Raw genomic sequence first — 17,608 nt, 5'->3', positions numbered from 1 at the left:
AACAAGTCTCAAAAGGAGATCTCTGTGTAGAAGAATGTTTGGCTCTATTGTAAGCATGTTGCACATAACATAAATGTTCTCCCCAAAGCTTAGGATGTTTGCTGCAATATCCCCTGAGCAACTGGATCACTGTCCTATTGACTACTTCAGTCTGGCCATCAGTTTATGGATGAAAAGTTGTGCTTTTCTTCAGTTTGGTGTCCATTAGTTCCCATAGACTTGACTGAAACTTCCCCACAAATCGGGTGTCTCGATCAGATACAATGGAAGTGGGTAATCCAAAATGAACCCATGCATGTTGAAAGAACAGTTTTGCAGTTTTTTCAATTGTAATCTGTTTATTACAAGGTATTATCACTCAGGGTGTTCCCTTTAACTCCCAAGGGAATATGGCCGAGGTAACCACTAACCAATCTTTCAGCTACAGGTCCTAGCCTACCTGCAACCAGAGAGGGCTCTCTCTTTATGATTTAACTTTGTTTTGGTGTAATTTTAGGCTAGTTATAATGTGCAGGATTTTGTTTTGAGTTTGGTTGGATGATGGTTTCAAATAGATCTGATATGCAGCTCTCAAAATAGCTTAAACTATTGGGCAATGGAGTCAATGACTGTGTACTGTTGAAAGTGCTTGTTGGGAAAGAGGTAGTACTACAGGGCCAGATAGGTATCCATGAAACAAATCTTCAAATCTAGGAATCGATGGCATGGACTCAGGGAATGAAAGGCAGTTAAGGGTCTTTCACTATGCTGATAGAGGGAAAGGTGAAAATATTATCTAGGAGCAATTAAGAATTCCTAAACAGCATTCATAATGAGAGAATCAGTGCAAATATGAGCAATTAAGAATTCATATTCATGACCAATTCTGCAAAAAACATAATTAGAAATAGAGATTGAGCAAAGGGTGTATTTAAACAAGTCCTGAGCTATTCTTTTTCTCTGCTGCTGAGATCATGAAACATACATGTGAATTTAGCAAACATAGAAAAGACAAAACATGGTTTAGAAAAACTTATTGTTTCATTAAACAACACAGGAATCCTGTAGCAGAACGCAGCTCATCACATTCACATCCAGACAGTGCAGAAATCATAAACTCCATCAGCTCTTTGTATTAGAAAATCTGTAAGTTACAGCGCAACTCTTAGAGTGAAAATCATCAACCAACCCCAAATACGTTCTATGGGGAGGTATATATACAAAAATATGATACAAAATATCTAGATGATGAGTCTTCATGTAATAAATTACATCACCAACTCTTCCAAGGAAGTAAATGAAGAATTAAATACTGTAGTTAATATTGGCTTGCTAGTTGTCTATTATGTCAGAGAATTTTTTACTTTCTGGGCTGAATGAGTCGGCTGCCTGCCATGCATTTATTCTTCGTGTGCTTTTCTAGTGCTGTTATGCTGCCTGTTGTTGTCTTGGTCTTCATGGTCTTCATCTTTGGTGCTGGGCTACTTTACTTTTGATGAGCTGTAATTGACATTCCAATTCTGCTTTATGCTGCTTTGCTGGACCATGCCATCTGTATATGCTGAACTGTAGTTTACAAAAAAGAATTAATACCCAAAATCACCTGAGCAACGTCTCCAACATTCCTCTCCACCAATATTCTGTAGATAGTTGATGTCTTTGTATCTTTATCAGTGTTTCATCAACTTTTGTGTATCTATAAAAGTTTGGTTGTTCTTCAAAGAGATGATTTATCTCATGTGCAATATAGAATAGATTTTCTAATTTATCAAAGATAGCCTGTCCAGTTGGAGGCCCTGTATCTTCTAAAGTGCCTGAGGAAGGTGTGATTTGGTTGGCAGCAAAATTGTTCACTCTGTTGGCATAATGCTCATGTGACAGCAGTTTTCCAGCACTGGTTACTAGGTTAGGTAGCCCTCTGCTCTGTAATGCTACGATATTTATTCTGAAGTCATTCACCTCTGCTTGCATCTCTTGGCATTTTCTCTCCAATGTCTGCACAAAATTCCTAAGGGTTAGCACCCTTTTTATTAGCAAAATAGTTTCAGTCCTGTTCCTGATTCCCAATTCAGCCAACTGCCCTTTGGTGTGAGTATTCAAAAATTGGATCATTATGTTAGCTTGCTCGGGCATATTTCCTAGAGATGTTCTAGCCTTTTGGTTTTCAAACTGAGCCAAGCTTATTAAATCCATTTGCTCATGAATAGTCTCAATGGATTGCCATTGTTTTGTAATTGATTGGCCAATCTTAGCCCACAAGATTTTCTTGATATCTGCTAGGGTCCTACCAAAAGTGAGCTCTTTCTCGAGCTCCTTTATTCTTCTTTCTAAGGCCTTGACTTCCCTTGTCTTCTCAGCCACTTCTTGTTTTTATTTATCATATTTTTCCTCAATCTTAACCAGCTTTTCCTTGGTTTCTTTCAATTCTGCCATTTGCAGTTCCAAGGCTTCTATTTCTTTCATCATGTTTTCCATTTTCAAGCTGGTGCCTTGCTCTGTAGGTGCTGAGGTAGTTGCTGAAATTGGTTTTGAGCTTGAGGCACCTGCTTCTGATGTTGTACCAGTGGGAGGGACTGTTGTGGTGGCCGTGGGAGGAGCAACTGTAAGAATCTGAGCTGTTTGAATTGGCTGAGAGGCCAACTCTCCCTGTATCCCCTGTAATGATGCCTCCAAGGCACTTTCTGTCTCTACCAACCTTTTATGTAAGGTTGTAAGCAAAGCTATAACGTCCTGCTCCTCTTTTTGTTGGGCCACCTCTATAGCTTGAGGATGCAATGTGGGTGATAGCTTGATTTGTCTTCTTAGGGCAGCTATGTCTTCATCCTTCTTTTTTATCAAGGCCTGCACACCCTTGGGATCAGTGGGGTCATGTCACAACTCTATTATGATCTCCTCCAAGGACTTGATCCTATTGTCCTTGGCCTGTGATGAGGCTTTCTTCAACTCCAGTTGGGCAGCAGTATTTTGTAAGGAGTTTTGCAATCTGTGGGCTAACAATGTCTTATCTACTAGAGTAGAATATACCATATCCTCAGCCTGCTTGTGCAATTCAATCTAGTCCATCGGATGGATATCCTTGGCGAACACTTCCAGATTGGTTCTAATGTAATCAGCAGCTGATTGGGGTTGTTGAGTTGTAGGTCTGAAGTGACCGAGGGTCAATCTTCCTTCCTGGATGTCATAGGCTACCATTAGCCTTTGCTGATTGGTAGGGGCCATCCTTATTAGCTGGTTGTACAGCTGTAGTCTCACTGGCTCATTCCTGGCTTTGATATCAGTGAATGCTTTTTTAATATCAGAGGCTTGTCTGCCCTGTTGCCTTGTGGATGTTACTTCCACCCCCTGCTGTCTCTCTTGCTCCTGCTGAAAGGAGCTGGCCGATGTCTCCATGCCTGGGGGAATTTGCTGTTTTGTGGGCCCTTCTGGCATTTCTTCCTCTGAAAAAGGATTTAACCTTTGCCTCTTCTCTCCTTGCTGATCTATAGATGTCCCTGGAGGGGTCTCTTCCTGCCTATCTCTCTTCTTTGCCCTTTCCTCATTTAGAGGTGTTTGTAGCACAGGAATTTCAGTCACTTTTGCTTGAGTTACAGGGTCTTGCCCTTGACTCTGTCCATCTATAGAAACTGGCTGATCTGCCATTGTTTCTTGCTGTCCCAAATTGTGCACTTGTTCTTCTAAATGCTGCACCTCTTTTCCTTTATCTGTTGCTACAGGTGATGCACTTACTTGGGCAGGTTGCTGGTGGGCCGTGGCAGAAGAGGTGCCTTCTCCAAGGTGCCGAGGAGCTATAAAAAAGACCTGTCCAAAAGATTCCAAGTCAACAGATTTTTCCAGATTCTTGATTGCTTTTTCTGTTATTTCTTCTTCAGTGAGCTCTTCCATTAGGGTGCCTTCTACCCATTCTTGTTGATTGGCATATTGTTCAAGTTGAGGAATATTGTAATGTACATATCCTGCAAGCCTATATTTGATTCTTCTAAGGCTTATAAAGTGATTGGGATCATAAGGTGACCAAATGAAACTTAGTTTGAGCTTAAGTTTCTCTCCCAAAATCTGATCAGCATCCTTCCATGCTTCTTCCCTCTTATTGAAAATAAAGGGACCCAATTGATGTCTGATTTTTAGCTGTGCCTTTTTGCTTTTGCCAAAGAAATGAATCATATCTGCATTACCAAACTGCCGAAAGTATTCTAAGGCAAAGAGTCTCATGGGGACATATTTTGGCAGTTTGTAGGGGGCTAATTCACAGCCATAGACCCTGATTATTGTGTGGTTTTGGTAGAAATACCAGTCACCAATGTTGTAGCTTTTGGAAAGCTGTAGAATCTTCTGCATCTCATCAGTGAGTCTGGGGGGAGGATCTGTTGATAGTAAGCAGGTAGCTGGATAGACAAAAAGGTCAATGAACTCACAGTATGTGTATGGGGAGTAACTAATATGATGGAATACTGATGACCAAAATATGACTGACCTCCTCTCCCCCCTAGCATCCAATTTTTTGAGGACAACTAGGAAACTTTCAGACTGATAATACAGCAGCAAATGATAGATGTATGAGGTGTATTTGAATACCCTTTCCCTTTCTAGGCTCATGAATCTTATCAGCAATGAAGGTAGCATAATCATACTGGACAGCAGGGGGCTGTCCTAGAGTGAAGATAGACATCAAGGCAAAGACAGTGTTGTCCACAATCTCACTTGTTCTGAATCCCAGGATGTAGGAGATCATATCTATAAGCATTTTTCCCTCCTCGGTAAATGCAACATGGAGATAAGGGATTGTAAATCTGGAGTAACAGTCTGGGGGCATAAACAACTTAGCAATTCGGTCAATCTCTGGAGGGGGCAATTTTGATGCTTGATATAGCAGATTCTTCATGGAAAGGGGGACCAATGGCTGAGTTGGTTTGAATTGCAACGTCTCATTTATAGACTGAGGAGTAATGTAGAAGAGGACTTTACCAGCAGGGCTCATCACTTCCCTCTGAGAAGGATCATATAAATTGGAATAGCACTAATGGATGAGGTCAGGAAAAACATATACTGAGGGCAAGTAGTACATGGGCATGTTGGACTCCCATATTCTTAATGGATCAGTTTTGTTTATGAATTTATTCCTTATCTCACAAAAGGCTTGAAGATGAGGCTTTACTCCTTCCATATCATCAATTTGATAATCTCTATCTGCCAGTGGAAGCCATTCTAGCTGTCTATGGGGTGCATTTAGTGGTGCAATATTGAGGGCAACTGGGGCCTCCATGTTTTGACTGTGATCACAGTTGAATTAGGCCTGTATTTCAGCAAGGGACAGAGTTCTGATGAAGGCTTTCTGAGCAAGGAACTCACAGTTTAAGTTTTGTGCAGAGATGCTATTGAGGAGTAAAACTCAAGGGGAATGAAGAGTAAGGAGGGCTCTGCAATAAGTACACTGGAAAGGGGGAAAAATAAAGGGCTTTAGCAACCTGTTCTTAGTGATTCCGCGGGTAAATTGGAGTTGTAATTCGAGCTGGAGATGGCAATTTTATCAGGGGGGTAGAGATGTCGGGTTTTGGCCGCAAATGAAGTTATGTGGGGCAGAGAGGAAAAGGTTGCAGGTGCCAATGTGTTTCAAGTGGATTTTTAGGTGTATTTGGCTAATTTTGCAGAGAAATCATGAAAAACAGGGTTACTGGTGTTTTTCGGGTAAATACCTATTTACTTTGAGAAATGCTGTGGTGAATAGCTGCGGGCGGAGGCCGAACAGGTCGGGTTGCAGGTCGAGTAGGTCTTGGCGACTGTCGGGCACGTCGAATGCGCACTGGACGTAAGTGGCATGCAAAAGTTTGCAATGTTTGTTTGCATAAAAAACAAATGAAAACGACGTTTTTCGCGATTTTTAACACAAATTTGGGCTTTTGCGGCATTTTGGTGCTTTTTTGCTATGACGTCAGCATGATGTCATCAGTGGGTCCTGGGTACGGCAGGGTGACATGGCAGCTAACTGGGTTGACGACGTGGCACAGGACACAGTGGCAGGGTAGGGACGAAGGCAAATGCAGTGGCGGTGACACGTAGTAGTGGCGGGTTGACGCGGAGGTGACGTGAGCGGTGACGTAGCACTGTCATCAGGGGCGGAGAGACAGAAGGCGGTTTGTGGTTTTATCGGACCGCCTTATGTACGAGGGCAGTAAGTGTTAGAGGGGCTCTGATACAATCACGTGGAGACACGCGTCTTTTGTACGGCAGAGAAACCGCTATGCTATCGGAAGCTAACCGTCGAACGTCGGGGTGGCTCCAAAATCGGTGAGAGTCGTCGGATGGGGAGGGCCAATCCAACGGTGGACGGAACTGCGAGCTGCGGGTACGATAATGTATGGGACCCGATGAATATTATATCATTTGTTTATATGGCGGGGGTTCAAACCTTTGGGTTTGTGGGTTATGTATGGTTTATGCGCCGGGGGTAGATTTTAATTGTTTAATCAAATATTTAAACAAAACCCGAAAATGTGAGCGTGCAGGGTAAAACATTAAGGGTTATGGGTAAGAAAGGGGAAGGGAATGGTTATTAATTTAACCAAATGCTAAATCAATTCCAGGTTTGAACACGGAAAGGCTAATGCCAAGCCCCAAATGAACTTAGCATTTCCCCAAACTTATGTTATAGGGCTATAGTGCCAAGGGGTGGGAATATGTATTATTTTTGGGTTTTTATATAATTTTTTGTATAATAGGGGATAAGGAAATGATCTAGGGAGCTAGATAATAGAGTTAGGAGTTAATATGAGTTTATGGATTGAAACTAAATGGATGAATGCTAAGTCCATAGTATGAAAACTTAGACATAAGAAGATGAAAGGAGTATAGAATGATTTTTACACAAGAAATGTGGCTTCTTTTTATTGAAGAAAGTCAAAGCTTGACTTAGTATTTTTACAAAAATGGAGTGAAAATAGGACTTGTTGGGTAGATCCCAAGGTCCTTCAGGGGATGTTAGTGAGTGATTTATGGGGGAAAGAGGGGAATTAGACATGCTTCCATAGTTCTGCTACCAAACAACTGCTTTGATATTCCTTTCATTGATGAGATAAGCTCTGATTGATAATGTACCAGGTGATCCAAACCTTGCCTTTGCAACCTCCAACTACTTACCCAGCCTAATACACCTAACATTTTTTCTTCCTTTTGCATGGGTGCACTTAGACTTGCAGACCCTGATTATTCTCTTTTCTTTTGACTGCCCTCCTATCTAAATCTACCCTTATCTCTTCCAAGGGCCCAGATTAAGCAGTTGGGCTCCTTAATTTCTCTACTTAGCTAGTGATCTGCCAAGCTTGAGCTGTTTGGACAGATATTCATTCTCTAGTCTAGAACAAGCAATTTAAAATATGGCATGGTCCAGATTGAACTGTTGGGCCATCCATCAAGCTAGAAATGGCAATTTGGCTAGCCACTTTCATGGTCTTTCTTTGGGGTTCATTTTTATCATTTTTTTCTGACCAACTGATTTTTCTTGCCCTTTGATTTTTCTTTTAGGGCATACCCTCTTTACATTTTTTAACTTTCTCTAATTCTTTTACAAAATATGGAACCTTTGCAGCATGAAAAGATGACCATATTTGGCACTTCCCAGGTCAATCATGAAAAATGAAACCTATTGGTATAGAAACCTAACACAAGGTATCAAAATACACATTTTGCTAAACCTATCCACAACAACATATAGATAATCATGACCTTCCTTAGATTTAGGCATTCCTCCAACAAAATCCATGGAAACACTTTCCCAAGGGTGAGAAGGAACTAGTAATGGAGTTTATAAGCCTAGTTTTCTATTGCTGAGCTTGCTTTTAGCACACATAGTACACCCTCTTACATATCTAGAAACTGTCTCATTCATTTTTGGCCAATAACAAAATCTTTGCAGTTGTGCAACTGTTTTACTTACCCCAAAGTGACCTAATATTAGAGAAGTGTGTGTTTCTCGAATTATCTTTACTCTTTCAGTTTGTGGAATGCATAGCTTCCCACAATGATATAGGAGTTATTCCTTTATATGATAATCCAATTCTTCTACTCGTTTGCCTTGACTTAAAGTTGCATATACATCTTTGAAATCTATATCTTGAGCATATTGTTCAATGTAGCTCTCATGTAACACAGAATTATGCTTAATTATAGTATACGCGTTTATAATGGGTCTAGATAACATATCTACGACTTTGTTGTGTATGCCTTTTTTATATATGATGACTAAATGAAACTCTTGTAGAAAACCCATCCATAAATAGTGCCTTGATTGCTGCAACTTAGTTTGGGAGTGTAGGTATTGAAGTGGTTGATGATCAATATGTATTACTGTCTCTTTGCCCATTAAGTATTGTTTGCACTTTTTCACACTCTGTACTAATGCATACAATTCTTTATCATATGTAGTATAGATAACTACTACAAAATTAAATGTCTCAAAATGATAACATATGGGTTTACCATGCTGTGTCAACACTGCTCCCATGGCATAGTCACTGGCATTTGTTTGGATCTCAAATGGTCTTTGAAGATCAGGCAGTGCTGGTACAGGTGTTGTACTAATCTTTTCTTTCAAGGTGTCGAAGGCTTTTTGTTGTTTGCCTCCCCACTGAAACACCTTGTTCAATCTTTTTAAAGCATGTAAGGAAACTGCAATTAAGAAAAAGTTAGAAATGAACTTTCTCCAATATTGTGTTGCTCCTAAGAAGCTTCTAACTTCTATAGCAGATTTGGGTTTAGGCCAGTTCACAATGATTGCTACTTTAGAGGGATCTATCTTCAATTCACCACCCCCTACTATATGTCCCAAATAATTCAAAGATGTTTTTCCAGATTCACATTTTGAGAGTTTAACATAAATTTTTTCTCTTTTCAAAACATCTAGTGTCTTCTTAACATGCTTTAAATGTTCTTCCCATCTTTTGCTAAATATCATAATGTCATCCAGATACACAATAACAAAATCATCAAGAAAAGTTCTGAGTACATCATTCATTAATCTCATGAAAGTAGCAGGAGCATTAGTTAAGCCAAAAGGCATAACCAACCACTCATACAATCCCTGCTTTGTTTTGAAAGTAGTCTTCCATGCATCTTGTTCTGCCACTCTGACCTGATGATATCCACTATGCAAGTCTAGCTTGGAAAAATAAACAACTTCTTTCAATTGATCTAATAGATCATCTATGCGAGGAAGGGGATAATGATTTTTTATTGTTATCTTATTCAGTGCTCGGTAATCAATGCACATTCTCCACGAGCCATCTTTCTTTCTCACCAAAATGATTGGTAACCCACATGGTGATGTGTTAGGTCTGATGAACCCTTTCTCAAGCAACTCCTACACCTGCTTCTTGATTTCAGCATTCTCTAAAGCGGACAACCTGTACATTCCAATGTTAGGTGATGGAGCATCTTGCTGCAAAATAATATCATGCACTATTTCCTTTTTGGGTGGCAGACCTTTAGGTTCTTGAAACAAGATATCATACTCTGAAACAACCTTTTCTAAATCAGCTTGTTGTTTAGCATTACAGCCCTCAAATACATTGGTTTTATTAGGTTTCTTTTCCTTTACAACCATCAGTAAGAATTGTTTGCATGAATTTATCATTCGTTTCATCTGCACTAAGTTTATGAGAGTATAATTATTCTTGAGCTTATGAGCTCTTACAAAATATTCAATTCCATCTTTAACAAGTAGATATTTGTTCTCAACTCTATAGAAGATATCTTTTCTGTCATACAAGTAAGGAATTCCTAAAACAATTCCACATATATCCAAAGGAATTATGTCTAACTCAACCTCATCTACAAATGTTGACCCAAAAGAAAACCTAAGTTTGCATTGTCTAGTCACTTGTAGTTGTGCTTTATCATTTAACCATCCTAATGGGTATGGTTTCTTGTGAGGCGTAGTCACTAATCCCAACTTCTTTACAATTTCTTTAGAAATTAAATTTACTATAAGCCACTTTCAAACAAAATATCAATCTTTTGATGTTTGGAAATAACTCGAATATGGAAAAGCTCATGTCTTTTTCTCTCATTTTCTTCATCAATAGTACATTGTGTAGAACTACTAGTAGATGCTTCAGTATTCTTACCTTTTATACCTATGGCTGCAATAGTTGTTTCATCCCCTGAGTCTGACCCCAAGTCTTTTTGAATAGATGCAGCAGTCTTCTTCTTCTTGCCATCGAACTTCTTAGGTCTTAGCTCCAAATGCAGAATCCAATAGTGCTCATCATCATGCCCATCCTTCTTACAATGAGTGCATGAAGACCTGCTCTTCTGTGCAGTCTTAGCCTTCCTTGCTTTCCATTTCTGATTTCTTTTCTCCTTATTCTTGCTTGTAGTGGGTTGGGATGATCCCCCAACTTCTGGAAATCCATTCTTTTGTCTAGCTTCTAGATGAGTAGCTTGTACAGATACCTCATCTATACTAGTGAGATTAAACATGAGGATAGTGTGCTTCATGTAGCTGTGTAGACCACCAATGTACTTCAACAGAGTCTTAGGTGAATCTAATGAGATTCCTAGAATCAATGCTCTCTTCCTAAATTCTTGGGTGTATCCTTGTACATTATTCCCTTTCAACTGTCGAAGAGTTTTCCAGCTCATCATGGCTTGCTACATGTAGGCCAATGGATAGAACTACTTTTTGATTGAAGAAACAAATTCACTCTAGACAGAAATGGTCTTACCATGTCTTTTCATGTCAACTTGGGTCCTGCCTTCCCACAAAACCAAATTAGTGCCTCCAAGGCATAGGCTTGCTAGCTGAACCTTGCTCTTGTCTGAATCAATACTCTGCACTCTGTAATAAACATCAATTTGTCTAATCCAATTGTCCAACTTTTCTACATTCAACTCTCCATCATATATAGGTAAATCAAATTTAACATCTAGTTTAATCAAAGATGCCTTCTTTTTATGTCCGGGGCTATTAGGAGGTGTGAGAAAGCATTCTTCTTTCCCTTTTCCTTTTGAGTGGTCATGAAGGAAAGACTCTTCTTCTCCTTTATCTTGTTTGGAGCCTGATGAATCTTCATCCTTGTGTTTTCTAAAGTCCTTATACATTTCCTCTACCATGGACTTTATGGCTAGGAAACTATCTATGAATTGAGGGTCTGGCCCCATAGAACCTTCCTCTAACATTGTCTTCTGAGGATAGACTCTCCCAATTTCAGGATTAGTTTCAACCAACTCTCCTTGTCCTAAATTGAGCTTTGATCTAGTTAGCATTCAATAGCTAAACCCAACACAAGCTTGTCTAACCTTAATAGCCTAGAGCTCTGATACCACTTGATCTGAAAATCACTTGTGAGTGACCTCAATTAATGAATGAATGAATGAAGGTATTACAGACTCATGTGCTGGTGTGTGTCTATGTTATCCTAGGCAACAGATCGATAATATTGCAAAATACACAGACACTGGAAAATGGAAAACAGTAAGAGAAACATAGTAATCAAATATAAGAACACAACAAATTAATAAGGAGTTCACCCAGTCCTCCTGGGCTATGTCTCTGGTCTAGCTTTTAGTGGTGGCCTTCGTTTATTATGTCTTAAAGCGGAGTCTTTACAATAAGGAGCTCAAATTGAGTCTCCTAGAACAAATGATGCTTAGTAGGGTGGTTCTTGGATCCCCCAAGCCACTAGAGTGCAAAGACTCTTTCTTACTAAGTCTTGACCTCAACTGGTCTTGATGGGATGATTCCAATTTGGTACTTAGTTCCCGGCAGATATCCTCATAGGGATTGTTTGAACCTCTCAAGCCTTCTGTCTGCTCAATTCTACCTTAGCTCTGCAGGTCATCTCGGCTCTCTGCATCTGCTTCTGTCTCTTTTGTCTCCTTCTTCATTGTTCTCTTCTTTTTGACAATGCTTCCCTCTCCTCTTCTATCTCGCTTGTCTTTGTTATCTATCTATTCATGGCTTAAAGCCAATACATCTCATGATTTTTCATTTCCTCTTCCACCCCTTTGGATCACTTGTTGTTGCTCGCTTGGAGTTCCCTGCCTCTGCGTCATCACCATTGTGTAATGTCTCACAGGGAAGTGGCCACTTGTCCTCTCACGAATTGCGTCGGCTCTTCCTCAAACGGTTCGGTATTTTGATTACTCTGTGTAATCATTCATCCGCCAACTTAGCGGTCAAATTGGACTTCAAACTTTTATATGTCGTCACTTATTTCTCCCTCTGAATCCAGTTTCCCATTAGGCGCAATCTTTGTCGTTCGATCCGGAGCCCCCAAATCCCACAAATTTCACTCTTATTGCGCAGTTGACTTGCTTGGACGTTAGTCCGCGATGAGAGGTAGTTTTTGCTCTCATCTGCGTGACATGCATCATTCGTTGTATGGCATCATTGGGTCTCCTGACAATTCCGCTTACCGCCCAAAACGCCTCTGATATTCCACCAGTTTGGAGCACAAGACCCACCTTTCACTTTAGCACTTTTCCCACGGTTTTCAACTTTCCTCGTGACTGAGTTCTCGAGGCCTTTCCATTTCGAGGGGTTTTGCCTAGCGATGCGCGATTATCAGTTAGCACTAATTGCGCATCAGAACTGCCTTCGTTTTCTGATCCAGACTTCTCAACTGCTAGTTTGCGCCACTGCGCGGTCTCCATGGGCCTCAGTCAGTGCGCTTTGACCGAGGTCCTCATCATTCCTTTCTGGCTACAAACTGCCACTGTCCAGAGGTCCTTCCTAATAGCTCTTGTTCACAAGTTTTTTAAGTCTGTCCTAATTTGATACAGTCATAGAACTCTTAATAATTTTCATGGATCCAATTCGGATCACTAACAGATGTCACATCATAATGCAGGCCCCGGGATAGGTCCTGCTTGAGCTTCTGGCCTTAAAGTCATCGGTCCTCCTCTTGCAATATAGTTCACAAAGACCAAGGAATGGTCCTTGTCATGCCACTAACTCTTTCATTTCAACCACCATACCTCCTCGCGCACCTCTAGTCGAACTGTCTTGTCCTGTTTCAGGCTTTGCATCTCAAGACATAGGTTCTTCAGCTGCGCATGGATCTGTTGAACCCCCAGGTTTGGATCTTGCATTGGAGTTTCATGTAGTCTCATGGCAACCTCCAAGGCCTCCGCCTGAGTGGTTATCTTCTGCTGTGACAGTGCGACCCTTAAGTGTGGCAGTAGCGAAGCCACAAACCACTCGTGATGATGTCCGCTTGTCAAATTCATGTTGGCTTCGCGGATTGTACACTTCAACCTCTGATCTAGTTCCCAAGGCATCTCACCTAGTTGCATTGCGATTTCTTTGAATCCCACAATCGACTGTGCCTCAGATTTAGGCCTACTGAACTCTCTATTCAGTGTTGTTTGGATGTCTTCCACTCCAGCATTCGGGTTATCATTAGAGTACTTGATATACCAGGTTAGTGTGCAATCTTGCAAAGCACTAACCAATGTCGTATTCTTTATATGATCATCTGTAACACCTTGAGCTTCCCATACAACTCTCACAATGAACTAGAATTGGTTCGGGTCCTGTTGTACAAAAAATTGTCACCATGACTTTCTGCAATCTGTATGAGTCTATCATCACTCATACTTACCTCCTTTGCAAGTCTTAAGCCTCAGTTCTTCATATCAAGCCTTGAAAATCAAAGAAAGACCTTAAAAATCTCTAAAATTCTGGTTTCACTCTTTCTCTTAGCATTACCTACGATACCGCACCCATTGGTCATGTCCCCTGCACACCTGACCGCTCTATCTCTATCTTAGAGGGTGCAAACCCCTGTAAAAGTTAAAAAGGCGCAAATATATTCTTAAAAACTCACTTTGAGTCATTTCTAGAAGCTTCTAGAGGGAATCTTGCGGTTAGAAGTTCGCTCCTCAAGGGTTCATGCATCCCATACCTTTAGAAGCTAACCCCTTGATGTGAGGAGCTTATCCCCTTGAACGAGGACTCTATTCCTTCAATGGTGGACCTGGTAACCTCCTTCCTTTGCACTATAGAATGAAGCATTGGGCTGGTTACTAGAGAGGTTAAAAGCTGAATATTTTTTAGGGTAAATGCTGTTGGAACTTAGTCTTCCTAATTGAGATTTTTAGGAGAGATTACATACCTTTTGATCTCATTTGGAAGAGAGTGAGGCTTGTCAAAGTAGAGGAGATTCTTGTTTGGACCCCTGGGAAGAGCTTGTACAACATCAAGGCACCAAGGTTGTAAAGTTCTTCTTTCAAAGTTAATATAATCAAGTTTATTTTTCTCAATAAGTTGTGTTTAATGGTTTATTTCATAGATTCCTTGATCACTATGATGAACGTGATTTATTATATTAGATATGCAGATGTTCTTTGAGGTGTGCTTATTTCTGTTTGCAGGTTATTAAAAGGAGACTCTTTGGAAAACTAGCGTTGGACTTAAGGTAGGGTCTAAAACACCTCTTAGTTTTTATTGATGAATCGAAATATGTTTAGGGAAAGATAGATTTGCTTGTCCTGCTTGTTGCTAGATATCAGTTGATACTAGGGAGATCAGTCTTGTCCGTAAGAACAATTTATCCAGCCAACAAATTGGCAACTCCGCTGGGGATGGGATTTGGTTGTTTAATTTTCCTTTGTCTTTGACTTGAGAAGCTTGAGTTTTTGTTTCTGGTTTTTGCTTGATGTGTGTGGGATTGGGTAGTGTTTAGGTCCTGAATTGATTTTTGATTTTTTAGAAATTTTTACGAGGACCACACGTTCTGTTTGTATTACAGTGCGGACCTCTCCGCACTGTCACTTTACTACACAGAGCGGTACCGCACCTGGTTTCACTGGGTGCCTGCAAACCCTGTCCAAATTTTTGAAAAACCTAAAATCTTTGCGTCCAATTTAGTTTAGGTTCTTTTTATAACTTTTATCCTCTGCCCAGATCTGCATATATCCTGTCAAGAGTCTCTTGTGAGCAAGTTCCATTGGTGTTTTGTTTTAGGTGAATTTCTAGAAGATTTGCATTCTTGGCTTGGTTTTCACTCGGTCTTTGTAGTGACTTAAAGCTTAGAAGCCTAAGAAACCTTAGATCACCCTGGTCTCTTTTGCCTTCTTGATGAGTCTGGCTGATTTGTGAAATCTTCCTTTGGTGAGAAATAGATTTTGTTTCTCTTTGCAAATTTTTGAACGAACTTGATCATAAGTTGTGAATTTCATTTTTATCAAAGAAAACATAGCTGGGTGTTTCTTGATTGATTTGTTTTTCTGAACGAATTAGTCCTTAGTTTACTGAATAACTAAGAAAAACATCCTCAAAAACATTTGAAGCTTTTATTTCGAATAGATTTTTAGAAGTTTTAGATCTAAAGATTAGATTTTTCGTAGTTTTGAGTGTGTTTCTAGGAACTTTAGTTTCTCTTTTGAAAGAATTGTTTTCTGTAGTTTTGAGTGTTGAAAAGAAAAGGGATTTATTTTGAGAGCATAATTAGTAGCTTCGTTTTGAGTGTATTCAAAAAGACAAAAAGATTTTCTTTTCAGTTATATGTTGAAGGAAAGATTTGTTTTTCAAGCAATTGCATTCTCAACTCTTTCTTTAGCTAGAGATTCATTGAAAGGAAAAAGAATTCTTTATCATCTTAGGTGCATTTTTTAGTGTTTTGGAGTCGAGTCTTCACACCACAAAGTTTCATCTCCATACCTTTTGACTTAAGAAACAACCAATAAAATAACGCTTAATTAAAATTCATCTAGCAATCTTTTTATTTCTAGGGCTCTTATCACCAACATAGCTTAGGCTAGTATCTTGGAGTAGGGAGTAATTAACTCTCCAAGATAGTTAAAACAAACAAGTAGTCGATCTTACGGTAGGAAAAAATCCAATTGCTACATCTATGCTCTGGGAAGCTCCTCTTATAGGAGTCAAGCACGAGATCATATCTGAACCAATGAGGTAATCAATCCTTCCTCATTGGGAACGATAGCAGATATACACATATTAAAAATGGTAAACCTCGGATTGACCATTGTCGAGGAGCCTGGGGTCACTTGTTCGTAAACCTTGGATTATGTCAAGGAGCCTTCAAGGGGATTGAACTTTGTTACTCTACCCTTTCATGTGTGTCGGATCGTAGACAGTCCCCCCAAGTATATTTGTTTCTGTTGGTAACCTTAGTGACCATAACCTTAAGATTCTTTCCTAAGGTGACGATGGAGGGAAGATCCCACTGTACCTAGAGCAGACATCGACTAGACTCACTTGGACTCTCTGGGGGGTTATCTTCACTCGAGACGGTTTTGTGGAGAAACTTGTGCCAGTCTGTTTCATTAAGCAAGTTATCGGGGTAACTATTCCAACAGCCATTTCTGTATTAAATTCTGCGAGGTTGGATTTCATCACCAACTAGTGTTTTCGCTATGGAAAATTAATGTTTGTGTGTGGTTTGAACTCTTAGATTGTTAGGTGTGTGATTCAATTGTTTGGTTCTTTAGAGACTTTAGGTGGTTTTATTGAGATTTTTCTTTGTTTGTGTGTGAAGTAATTAAATATTTAATCGTGGCTGAATTACTGAGACAATCCCGTAGACTTCGGGGGGTAGCCTCCCGAATATACACCAAGTCAGCTTGAAGGGCTAAGAGCTCTTGTCACACCTAGTGAAAGTAGAGTTGGGTCACCGGAGGCCAGATAATCATCTTTAGTTATTCACCCTAATTATCAAGTCCCAGCAATAGAGTATATTTCTAAACCAATTTCATTTTCCGAAGTTACTGGTAGTATTTCTCCTACTAGTGAGTTAGGTGAGGAACCTGAAATTTCTGAACCTGATACTGAACCTGTTGCTACTCCATCCTTAGGATTTGCTTCTCCAGTTTCTAGTGGTCCTGGTTCACCCAGGGTAGGAAGTGTAATTTCCTGAAATCTTCCTTCTGGACTCATTTCTATCGAAGAACTTGTTAGTCCGGACGAAGAAATAATTCTCCTTGAAAATCAACCAACTTTAGAACTTAGGGAGCGTGAATCAATCTTTTATAGTCCTTTCAGAAGTGACGCTTGGTACGTATCATTGACGAACTTTTTAGAAAATCTGGGTCTCGTTGCTTCACCACCTCGTATTCCTTTTCATCCTATGCCCAGAGGTTATTATCCCCCTTCGAATATGTCTAAACGGTCATCCATGTTTTCTCAATCACCGGAAGCATTTTTGTATGGCGGTCCTCCTGTTCCTGCTGGGTATCAGTCGATCTCTGGTACTTTTGCAGGAGCGTCTCCTCAACCCATTGAACATGGGATGTCATCTGGTCATAATGGAACTCCGTCGTTGAGTGTAGAAGAAATTCTTATGATGTCTGGTGCTATTCCAAATCCGCAACCTCAAGGTAGTCAGATACCGCCTGGGGGGCAGCCTCAAGGTAGTCAGATACCACTTGGAGGGCAACCTCAAGGTAGTCAATTACCGCCTGGGGGGCAGCCTCAAGGTAGTCAAATACCGCCTGGGGGGAACCTCAAGGACAGTACATACCTTCGGGACAGTACATACCTCAAGGTCAACCCCAGACTCAGTATATACCTCAGGGTCAACCCCAGTATCAATATATACCTCAAGGTCAACCCCAGTTTCAGTACGGACCTCAAGGTTATCAACCTCAAGGTCAGTACCCCTCTCAAGGTTTCCAA

The sequence above is a fragment of the Pinus tabuliformis genome, chromosome 5_2 (assembly GCF_031772625.1).
Source record: "Pinus tabuliformis cultivar Carrire ecotype Pingquan chromosome 5_2, CPIR1, whole genome shotgun sequence".
Taxonomy (NCBI): domain Eukaryota; kingdom Viridiplantae; phylum Streptophyta; class Pinopsida; order Pinales; family Pinaceae; genus Pinus; species Pinus tabuliformis.
This window is presented reverse-complemented; position numbering follows the sequence as displayed.